General features: G+C 33.3%; 2 non-coding genes across 2 annotated transcripts; both read right to left on the bottom strand.

The window, feature by feature from the left end:
• Positions 1–468: 468 nt before the first annotated feature.
• Trnar-acg lies at positions 469–541 on the bottom strand. The gene has a single exon. It is a non-coding gene; the product is annotated as a tRNA-Arg (tRNA).
• Positions 542–8,048: 7,507 nt separating this feature from the next.
• Trnas-aga lies at positions 8,049–8,130 on the bottom strand. The gene has a single exon. It is a non-coding gene; the product is annotated as a tRNA-Ser (tRNA).
• Between the last annotated feature and the right edge of the window lie 3,074 nt (positions 8,131–11,204).

Below are 11,204 nucleotides of genomic sequence, written 5' to 3'. Positions count from 1 at the left end.
TTAAATGAACCAATTTCAATATTAATGACTTTGTTGAGAATTTTATAGTTTTAAATTAATTCAAATATTTTAATCATCGACGGAATATGTTTATGTCATCCTAAGAACGACGTAAATATCATTTTTACATAATTAATAGATAGTAATTGCACAGTATTACAATATTATTTTCCTATTGTATAAGTAGTAGGTAGGTAACTATTTATTAATGTGTGGTAGACCGTATCAGTTTTAACTGTAAACTTGTAAAAACTGTAATATTTAGACACAAAAAATGTTTGAGATAAGAGACGCTTGTTTTGAGTATTTAAGTGGAGTGTTGAAACAAAAAAGGTGCAGTGAGCTTGGGTCTTGTTTCAATTTTATTATATTTAAAAATTGTTATTAATGAGTATTAACTAATTATAGTTGTAATATATAATAATTCTAACACATTTATATAGCATAAAAAGAAAAAAAAGGAAACCACGACCCTGCCAGGATTCGAACCTGGAATCTTCTGATCCGTAGTCAGACGCGTTATCCGTTGCGCCACAGGGCCGATGGATATCTATGTGAAATAGTCGTACAAACCTTGTTTTAAAATAAATTACAATACGTCATGCTCATTTTATGCTGTTTGTGATTCAGTTCATTTTTTTATAGTTTCCACTTCAGTTGAAGTAAAACAAACACTGTTCTGTGAAAACAAAGTATCTATGTATATATTTTTTTTTCCAATTAGGTACCTACAAATACAATTGTTATTTTATTATTTAAGTCCTTATATTTTTTACATGTAGAGCTTTTATTATACATGGTAGGTACATGCTTCTATACTATAACTTTTTAATCGGAGTTAAGGTGAACTTTTATATTAATTAATTAATTTAGTACCTAGGTAATTTACTATTTACTAATCAATGACGCAATACAGTTTACAACCCTCTAACGGTTATAACATGTAAATCCATTATAATGGCGAGCTATAAACATTACTAATTAATGCAAGAAGTGTGTTGTCGCGTGTAGTGCGCGTGGCCTCGTTAGTTCGCTTTGAGGCCACGTGGCGCCGTGTGACGTCATTTTACTAATCGTTTATGTTAGCCTGAATTAAAGATGTACGAAAAGCACACGTTTATTTGCAAATCTGTGCGAAGCGATAGGTACAGCTTTTTGTTATAGATAGGAGAAGAGGTAATTTTAAATCGTGCAAAAAGTGGTCGGTGTCAAATCGATCGTTCTTTATTATTGTGTTTGCTGTTACTTGCAAGGGGCAAAAAGTGTGGCCACATCGCGCTTTCTGAATATATAGGTAAGAAATAAAATGTATTCAGATCCTCCTCGATTAAAATTATATAGAGCTTTTCAAAAAGCTCTCCAAGATGATCCTTTGAATGATCAAACTAGTGAAGAAATTAAGTTGAACGGTAAATGATTGAAAATTTAGTGATGTCTTCGTTCATGGATAACACTTTCACCAAGTTTTTTTACATGCTTTATAAGCAAATCTTAAATGTATGCTTTTGATAAAAATTTACAGCTGAAAGAAGGCTATATCATATAACAGTAAACCATACCTAGGTCCTAGGTACCATACTAACGTCGCAATTCCGCATATTTATTGTAAGTTGTTACCTCTTTATACAGAAAAGTGATTGTTTGTTTTTCTTTTAAATAATCGTACAGTATGTGTTTGACCATGTGATAATCTTCAGCAAAGTGTGATGTGCGAGCCACGAAGACTTTTGCGTTGGTAGGTACGTACAACCAATTTTAAGACTGTACCACAATCCACAGGCGAAGCCGGGCTATAAAATCATATGTTCAAAACTTAGACTTATTAATAACAAAACGAATTTGATACGGCTGCAAAAAATATTATATAACATCCGTTTCATTAGTACACTCAAGACGCTACAATTGTTTTTTTCAATATCAACATTTTCGCTGAATCTTTATTTTGAAAAACAGATATATATTACAGCGGAAACGCATTTTATCGAACTATAAAACATATATTATGACCGTTATGATGTATAAATTACTACGACATGGTTCCAGTATCTATCAACCTGTCGGCGCTTGGCTTGTACTAATATCGCTACTTCCCTCGTAAAAATTCGGCTTTATGACATTTTTTAGAAATAGATTGAGCAACTTTTATCAAATATATTTATATATCTAATAATCATATTATAGAGGTATTGTCATATAGGTGACCAGGAATTTGTAGAATTATTATTGGCATTAAATAAAAAATAAAGCGTTTATTGGAAGCTTGGGTGTCTTCTGGCAATACGTACGTAGTACGTACCTAATCCTGTCTTAGGTATAGCGATAAAATTGGTTCATTGAATGGGTTAAGGTTTTAAGGCTTAAATTGGTCTAAAATTTTAAAATCGATTAAAAAAAAAGTTTTACAAAAATAAAAGCATTGCAGTAAAAAAATAATAAGTAATCGGAGCATGAAATTTATTATTAATTTCTGTAACTGTTGAGCTTTTCGTAAGTAGTTTTTATTTTTCATCGCTTAAGTATGTTTATATACGAACCAAGTGTGAACGGCAATGGTATTAAATCATTACGTCGACACTTCAAGTGTTTCTCCAAAGCCAGAAACCATATCGGCACATTTTGTCAATTTTCACACTCGCATCGATAAGTACTTGATAGGAATATAACGGTTTTAAAATTTTTACATCATTTTTTCATTCATTGATTTATGGACTGTTTTGTCACATAATTATGTTTTACTGTTAAATTAAACTGTATTTTAGATATTAAATTTGCTAAAGGGAATTTTCTATCACCAAAATTTATATTTGTCATCAAGTTGTATCACCTAATAAATAGATCTATCACCACGAAATATTTTCGTTTTCAGATATACAAAAATTGTTCCCAGGTGTGAATTATCAAATTAATGTTAATATGTGTGTAAAATAAGAGATCGATAACCAATAAAATAATATTGCATTACATGAATATAAACTTCGTTCTTATATTAACAGTTTTGTTACTTAAATAATAACTCTGTGCTCAGAATGGTAGATCTGTCACCAAATAAATCGATTATCGATCCCTGACTGCGACTCCTTTTTACTTGATTTTTTGTCACCAATACAGTAGTAATATTTTATTTCGTTCAGATATTAAATTAATAGTATTCGTTACCAATTTAATACATAACAATAACAATTACAATTTATTACAATAGGTATACAATTAATATACATGTAAAAGTATATAAATAAAAAGGCTACCAAAACAATTATTTATACAAGCCAATGTTTCCCTAGCTATATCACTACATCAATTTATAATTTAAATGAAAAAATGATCAAAGGGGCGGAGACAAATTGGCGCTCTTTAAAAATTGACATGTGCAAACATATTAGGTATCGGATTGGCAATACGCTTAAAGCTGACCAACCCCCCACCAGAAGCAAAAAATGTGCTTATCGGCCAGAAAAGAAAAAGGGGACGCCCTTCGAAATCCAAACCAGCGCTGATTATTCAGTGATTATTGTTTTTTAACAATAAATATTGATTATTTTAACTTTAATTAAGTGTTTTATCTACAATTATGCTAACCATTAGCCAGCTATTAAACCAGAGCTGATTATTCAGTGGTTATTATTTTTAAGAATAAATATTGATTATTTTGACTTTTAGTAACATAATATGATTTATTGGTGATCTCTTTAAATTAGTTTGCTTAAATACTTATTAGGACACACCTATTATAATACATACAAAAACATTTATTTGGTACTAGACCTTATATCTCAGGATTTTAGGTGATTTAATGTGGAACTGATTTTGCATTGTTTGGTGACTACATTTTGGTGACAGATCTACTATTTTGAGGACAAACCCTATTATTTAAGAAACACAAAACTAATTAAATTGGTGATAGCTTAAATGATACCCTTTGCTAAATGCTTTTTATTGTATTTTCTTGTGTTTCAATATTGGTTATTACATATTTTAGTCATTGCGTCAATGTTTTCTCTAGTCGTCGAGGTGTGAAGTGAGTGGGCTGCACCGTGAGAATCTCAAATATTAGACGTAAAATCTTGCTCAAAGAAATTGTTGTATTCCCATATTTTATGACAGTGTGTTCCGGAGATCAATGTCACGTTCCTAACATCGTGGAGGAAGTGAAATTTAAGAACATTATCTTTTTATAAGCTTAGCCTTACAATAATTGTATTATGTCCGAACTCTGTTTACAATATCTCATTTTTCATTCCCGTGTTTATTAGGTTAACATAACAAAGATAGTAACCAGGTATTAGGTATTTGATTCTCAAAATCAAAAACCTGCAACTCACTTGAGGGGGTCATCAACTGATAAAATTTGGCGATAATCTTCCTAAGTTACTCGATTTAGCGTTCTGTTGCTTGAACGATAAATAATCTATTCTATTTACGCGTTCATATAGTGTGTCATGAACACGTTATTTCTCATACATTGTGGTATGATAGGTGCGGTCAGTAATGAGGCATTTGATTACATAGAAATATGCAGGTTCATCGGTGTCGCTTACCGGCGCCATAGTGCCGCCTCTTCAAGGAATTTGAGATTATAGAATGCGCCGACATCGACACAGGTGTCGGAAATCGAGTAATGACATTTTACTATGCGAACGGTGTCAGATCACAGATGTAGTGGACTCATTCTTGATATACATACCTATACAAAATGTAAAAAACAGTTACCTAAATCATATAATATCATCTCATGTATTATAATTTATAGACCATTTTACTTATGAATACAAGTATATTTATTTTATGAACTACATAATTATAAGAAAGCTGATTTTCAAGTTTTTGCAGTAAATGCGGAAACTATGGCAACATTGTTGGATGTGATTTAAGTTATTGCTGCATTACGAAATCTTTGTACGAGGCTATAATAATAAATTGAATACTAAAATTATTTAAGGCGATTATTGTAAATAGAGTCAGCTGTGACGAATAGGAGAATAAATTCATTAAATTAATGTTAACAGGTGTGGAGCAGTTAGTTTACATCTAAATGTTTAATTCTGTACATTTATGCGATACCTCCAGTGCGCCGTTTTGTCCTGAAAATGTCTTAACGAACCTTGTATTATTTTAATCAAAAAGGTAGGAAGACTCATGTCTAGTACCTTACCTATGTACTTTTGAGTAACGGAAAATTTGTTTAGTGCATTCCCAGGTGGATTATTTGTTTGAGATATAACTTGTCAAGCGTGATAAGAAGATTAGTTATAATTACATTGTGTAATAATAGCTGTAAGATCTCTCATCTGTAAGGTCGACCTTCACGTATCCACTTACTGGATCAAAATCATATTTTATTTAATATTATTACTTAGGTACTTACGTTTATAACACAAAAAAATAAATATAGATACGTGTAGGTATAACATAAAAAATTAAAAAAAAATTGTCGATTATTCTTGGTTTAGAAGTGAGAACAAAATAAGTGTGCGGGATATATTCATCTCTCTACTTGATATAGAGTTATAATACCACTAATGCTATGTTATCTTCTAATATATATATAAATCTCGTGTCACAATGTTTGTCCTCAATGGACTCCTAAACCACTTAACCGTTTATAATAAAATTCGCACACCATGTGCAGTCCGATCCAACTTGAGAGATAGGATAGTTTTTATGAAAAAAAAAACGTAAACATGTAGGTACCACGGGCGAAGTCGGGGCGAACCGCTAGTTTTTATATATTTGTCACATTTGGTGCATAATGCGAAGTATAATGTCATTATGACGTCAATGAGTCCAGTTGCGAGCAATAAGCGCCTGGTGTCCGATTGTGTCATCATCCCTAATGCATGCACATGTCGTTGCATCAGTTTTCCGCCCTCACAATACTATGAATATTAATCCAAAATACAAAGACCCCTGAACTGGGTGTTTTATAGAGAACTGTGAAGAATGGCAGGGGTCAGAGTAAAATGGTTGTTTATATGCCGCGCATTGTATAACGCCATATGGAGTATTAGCGAACACTTGGGACGCACTGTTAGAAGGATTGGTTGGATTGGTAACAACTGTTAAATTTGGAGCTAAAACATTAGGTACATACCGAGTGTTAGTATATTTTTGTATGACGTATTTATGTAAAACGCGTAATAGTGTAAATACACCGCATTTTCTAACTGTGGATGTGGTGCTTTACATGCTCCCTTATTGTATGAATTTGATAAATACAAAAATGCATGTGCACCTATGTACATTGTACATACGTAAAATAAATAACTAAGATTAATAATTTCCTCCAGCGTTATTAATACGAGTGATCATATAGGTTAAGAAATAGATACACAATGTCGTAATCATAACGTCTCAAGTATCCCATCGAATTAGGTAGGTACCCCATACATTCATAACGTCGACATAATCAAGTGCTGCACTTGTTCAAGGGGCGAATATATTCATTTCGTCCGCAATATTTGTATATTAGAGGTCTCGCATCGCTACGCTCCCTTGTATCGTCGACCGTCGTGCCCCTCAGTGCAGTTTCCCTCTTTGTCCCCTACTATGAGGATTGAAGACCAATCTCACGCTTCTAGTTTGCTGATCGATCTACCTGAACCTAGAACTCGATCGGCCAACAAAGCTGTCGATGTAGAATTAGTTTTGCGCGAGCGTCTAGATGTACTTGATAATGACTGAAAATGTAAATTGATTTTTTATGAAGTGATGAAATATGCTATTTTATTTTCATGGATTAACTATATTACAGAACATAATTATGCAGAATTGAAATTCTCAAAAAAATCATACCTATATGCTATAAAAAAATATTGCATAGGTACCTACTATCTGTTTGCTCTTAATATTTTTTTATTACTCCTCTATTCTATTCGCCATTATCAACATCAATCAATGACAAATATTGAAATCTATTGTTTAAAGTGAATAGAGAACATTGAGTAGGGGACATTTTATAGAGATGGGGAAGAAGTAATGAAACCTTAAATCCCTGGTACGGACTCGTAATCCCATGGCGAAAAGTTATTTTGTCCAGGGCGGCAGTTGGCTGGAGATAATGTGGTTTAGTGTTTCATTTCGCGCAAATTGTGTTTTTATACACTTACTATCCTACGAATAAATAATTGTTCGTAGTAACGACATTTTGTTAGACTGTTTGTAAAAAATCTGTCAGTCAAAGTGTACTACGTTAAGTGTGTTTACTTTGTGAGATTCAAAATATTCTGATGTTTACATAACTTTAAACACCTGTGTACACTACGAATTTATATAGTATGACGAGAAAACATTATTATGTAACCATGCAAGAGTTTGTACACTTATAGTAACTTGTATTCATTTTGTTAACTCTTCTGCTATGATTTTGAGCACTTTATAAAAAAGTATTTCATTAATAGAACTGTTATAAGTGTTTCGTTGAATACCTTATGTCGGGAGCTTAAACAACATTGTATCTTACGCGCCGTCATGTTCCGCAACTGTTTAGTGAGACGGCTTTCACATATATAGCCGTGAGGTATAATAATCTCGGAGCTCTAAGCCGCTAAGTCGTTAATGTGGACGCAGCCTAAAGTATGCGATGCCGTAGGCGGCGCACGTGCACTGCGCCTAATGAGAGCCTGAGGACAGCCATCTCTGAAGCGATCAATGAGTGGGACGCGGACGCTTGTTAATTTTATTACTTTTGAGCAACGTTTCATGCGAATATTTCTTGGAAATTCAGCTTTAGCCTTATCGGAAACTGGAAAATATACTCAGAAATGTTAATCTATATATATAAAAACTCAAAGGTGACTGCAGATATAGTGATCTATCAACGCACAGCCCAAACCACTGGATGTATCGGGGTGAAATTTGGCATGCAGGTAGATGTCATAACGTAGGCGTCCCCTAAGAAAGGATTTCCCGAAATTATTGCGGGAACGGGGAAAAACGGGGATGCACGTACAAAGTCGTGGGCGGAAGCTAGTGTTATTATAAAAGGTTAAAGATACCTATATAAATAAATAATTCTTTAAAAATATTATTAAATAAAAAATATCAAAAGAGTTCGCAGTCGGTAGGATTCGAACCTACGCTCCCAGAGGGAATCTGATTTCTAGTCAGACGCCTTAACCGCTCGGCCACGACTGCTGATAGCGAACTTTCTGAATTAAACACTATGATTATATTATATTATGTGTTAATTCAAGAATATATTTTTTTCGAAGAGTTTTACTATAATTTATATTATTGATAAAAGACTTGGTAGGTACATCAGTAGCGTGCGTGAACGTATTTACATTAGGTGTAAGATCAAGCATCTTATCTTTACCAAGAAGAAAAACAAGTGTGTAGTAGTTAGGTATTACGGCGATTAACAAAAATATTATGACAAATTATCTTTAAATAGAAATATTTACTTGCAAACTTTGAGAATATTATCACTATAATATATCATAAATACAAAAATGCATGTGTATTAGTGATATTTCATATTACCTATGTACTTACATTGTACATAAATACAATTATTAAGAATTAAGATCAATGATTTCTTTCAGCGTTATTAAAACGACATGATCACATAATTTAAGAAATAAATACATATTAACAAATTACTTATCACGATGTAAAAAGTAGGTACCTATACATATATCCGTAAATTCATGTAAAATTAATATTTATACATTTTTCACGCAGATATCTTATCTTATAAATATATGTTACACAGTACAATAGGTACATTTAGTGCGTGTTTTAATGTCGAAATGTAAGCGAGAATGTGTAACAATGAAATTAATTACTCGAGAGTGTTATCTATTTCAGTCGGACACGTGATGAGCTATCCGTCATCGTTAATTTTCTTTTAGCTAAAGAACTTTGGAGTTCATTATTCGGCGTGATATTTTGTTTGTAGTTTTTATGTTTATCTGTGTGCGTTAAATAGTTATATTCTTCCTAACGTTAATTGAGTTGTATGGATCTAAAATTACCTAATAATTATGTAATTGTACAAATAATAACATATTAAAGTGAAACTTTTATTACATCGTCTCAAACTTTTTGGTCTGTGTAGCGCATGTCGCGTGACGCACGATACGTATGATAATTATCGTACAAATACGATAATTTTTAGTTAAATGTCTATAGTGTGAAAAAAAGTTTCACTTTTACCGTGGTTTCATAAAACCACACAATATTTTTTTGTTGAACAATATTTTTTTTTATTCTTTATAATTACTAGGAACGTTTTGTAGATATAAAAGGTTGATCTTAAATTGAAAGGTTTTTCTTAAATATTGTTTCCTGGTATATTGCTAATCTCTTCAATAAAATTATGTACTGTATCTGGCATACCAACCACTAGGTACTCATTTATGCAACGTCTATCTTCCAACCGTGAACAATACTTGAAATAAAACCTTCAAACTACGACCTAATATTACAATACAGTTACAATTTATTTTTTGAGTTATATTTAGTACGAGCGCTCCTCAATTTGTGAGTCCACAACGTTAGTGTCATGTCGAATTGCCCACTGCTATTTCACTTTGATTTGTGTTCTTGGTGTGTAAATAAACGATGTTCATTACAACGTGCGTATCTGTTTGTACTGGTTGATCAACTTTGGATAGTTCAAATATGGGGATATGGGGATAGTTCAAAGACTTGGGATTGGGAATGATTTTGAGCGATTTTGTGGAATTTCACTACAGTCTGAGTCAATGTTATGGCAAGGCGTATGTTTTTTTTTTGTTTTAATGCGATCGTTTTTTTATCGTTCAATATATATTTGGGTTACAGTTTATAAAGTGATTCATTTATTTGAAAAAAAAAATCGGTACTTTATCGATAATATTTAAAATGGATTGATTGCTATTGTTATCGTGGTCACAAATCACATAATTAGCTGAAAATCGTTTCAGAAACGCAATTAAATTATCTAAAATCGTATATGACGGAAGAAAAAGGCCCGAAGGCTATTTTTAAAAGGTGACTTCAGCAATTCTGACGTCACCATCATCAGGGCAGGCGCTCATACTCGAAGTAGAACGCCTGTGGGTATTTTTACTGCCCTTTTATTCCACGTCGTAATTATAGAGAGAGCTCCGAACGCTCCAACGGCCGGCGCGTGAATGTGCTCTGTGCCGTCGGACGCTCGTATTTAAATTAAACCATGACTCACAAGAATTAGTTTGAGAGTGTTGCCACTCTAATTTTTGCAATGAATTTTTATCATTTTTAACAAACATTAATTATTTCGTTAATTTAACCACTTATTTAAAAAGATTTAAGTAAACTTTAGCTAGTTATAATTATTTAGTAGTTTGACGGTAGTCGTTTATTGTCGTTGCGCCGACACGGCCATACTGACAGGCGGTGCGCGCTCTGCACCAGCCTCGTTGTAAAAGTCTGTAACAATGTCAAGTTATAATCTTGGCATGTTTTTTTGTCGGTTCTCGGAGAGTCTCGAAGGTTCTCGTAGATTTCTCGGAGGTTGGTTCTCATAGATTTCTCGGAGGGTCTCGTAGATTCTCGGAGGTTCTCGAAGGTTCTCGTAGATTCTCGGAGGTTCTCGAAGGTTCTCGTAGATTTTAACTGTTTTATTAAGAAATCAGTTTTTTGTACTCACTTTATTTAATCTAAGAAGCTAATCATGTTCTGACATGAAATAATGACAACTATTCATCTACAAAATACTAAACCAAAGTTACGTCTAACACGGCCATATTGACAATCGTACGTCCTCGTACGCCTTTTCTCGTATTACAATACTACGGTAGTTCATCTCGGGATTTCAAAAACACACTGCCTCGGCCACACTGACCTTACATAACACTAAACACTCCACATGACAGAAGCAGTCCGTTCGCGTATCATGCGACCAACACCTACTCATTTGTGACATAGGCAGATTCTCGAAGGTTCTCGTAGATTTCTCGGAGGTTCTCGTAGATTTATGCTTATCACAAAGAGAGGCGCAGATAGCACGCACAATTCCTTCGATGAACCACACTCCCGTTACAATAATCCACGTAACAAACTTTTACTTTACACAACGCACGAGAAAAACACAAACGCCAGTATGCCGTTACAAAACTACGTAAACGTTTAAAATTTAAAAAGAGTGAGCTTGAATTCTATCCAACTTCTGATGACGGAAGAAAAAGGCCCGAAGGCTATTTTTAAAAGGTGACTTCAGCAATTCTGACGTCACCATCATC

Source organism: Colias croceus, chromosome 9 (assembly GCF_905220415.1).
Source record: "Colias croceus chromosome 9, ilColCroc2.1".
NCBI lineage: Eukaryota > Metazoa > Arthropoda > Insecta > Lepidoptera > Pieridae > Colias > Colias croceus.
The sequence above is the reverse complement of the archived record's forward strand: the minus strand, read 5'-3'. Positions and strand labels throughout refer to the sequence as shown.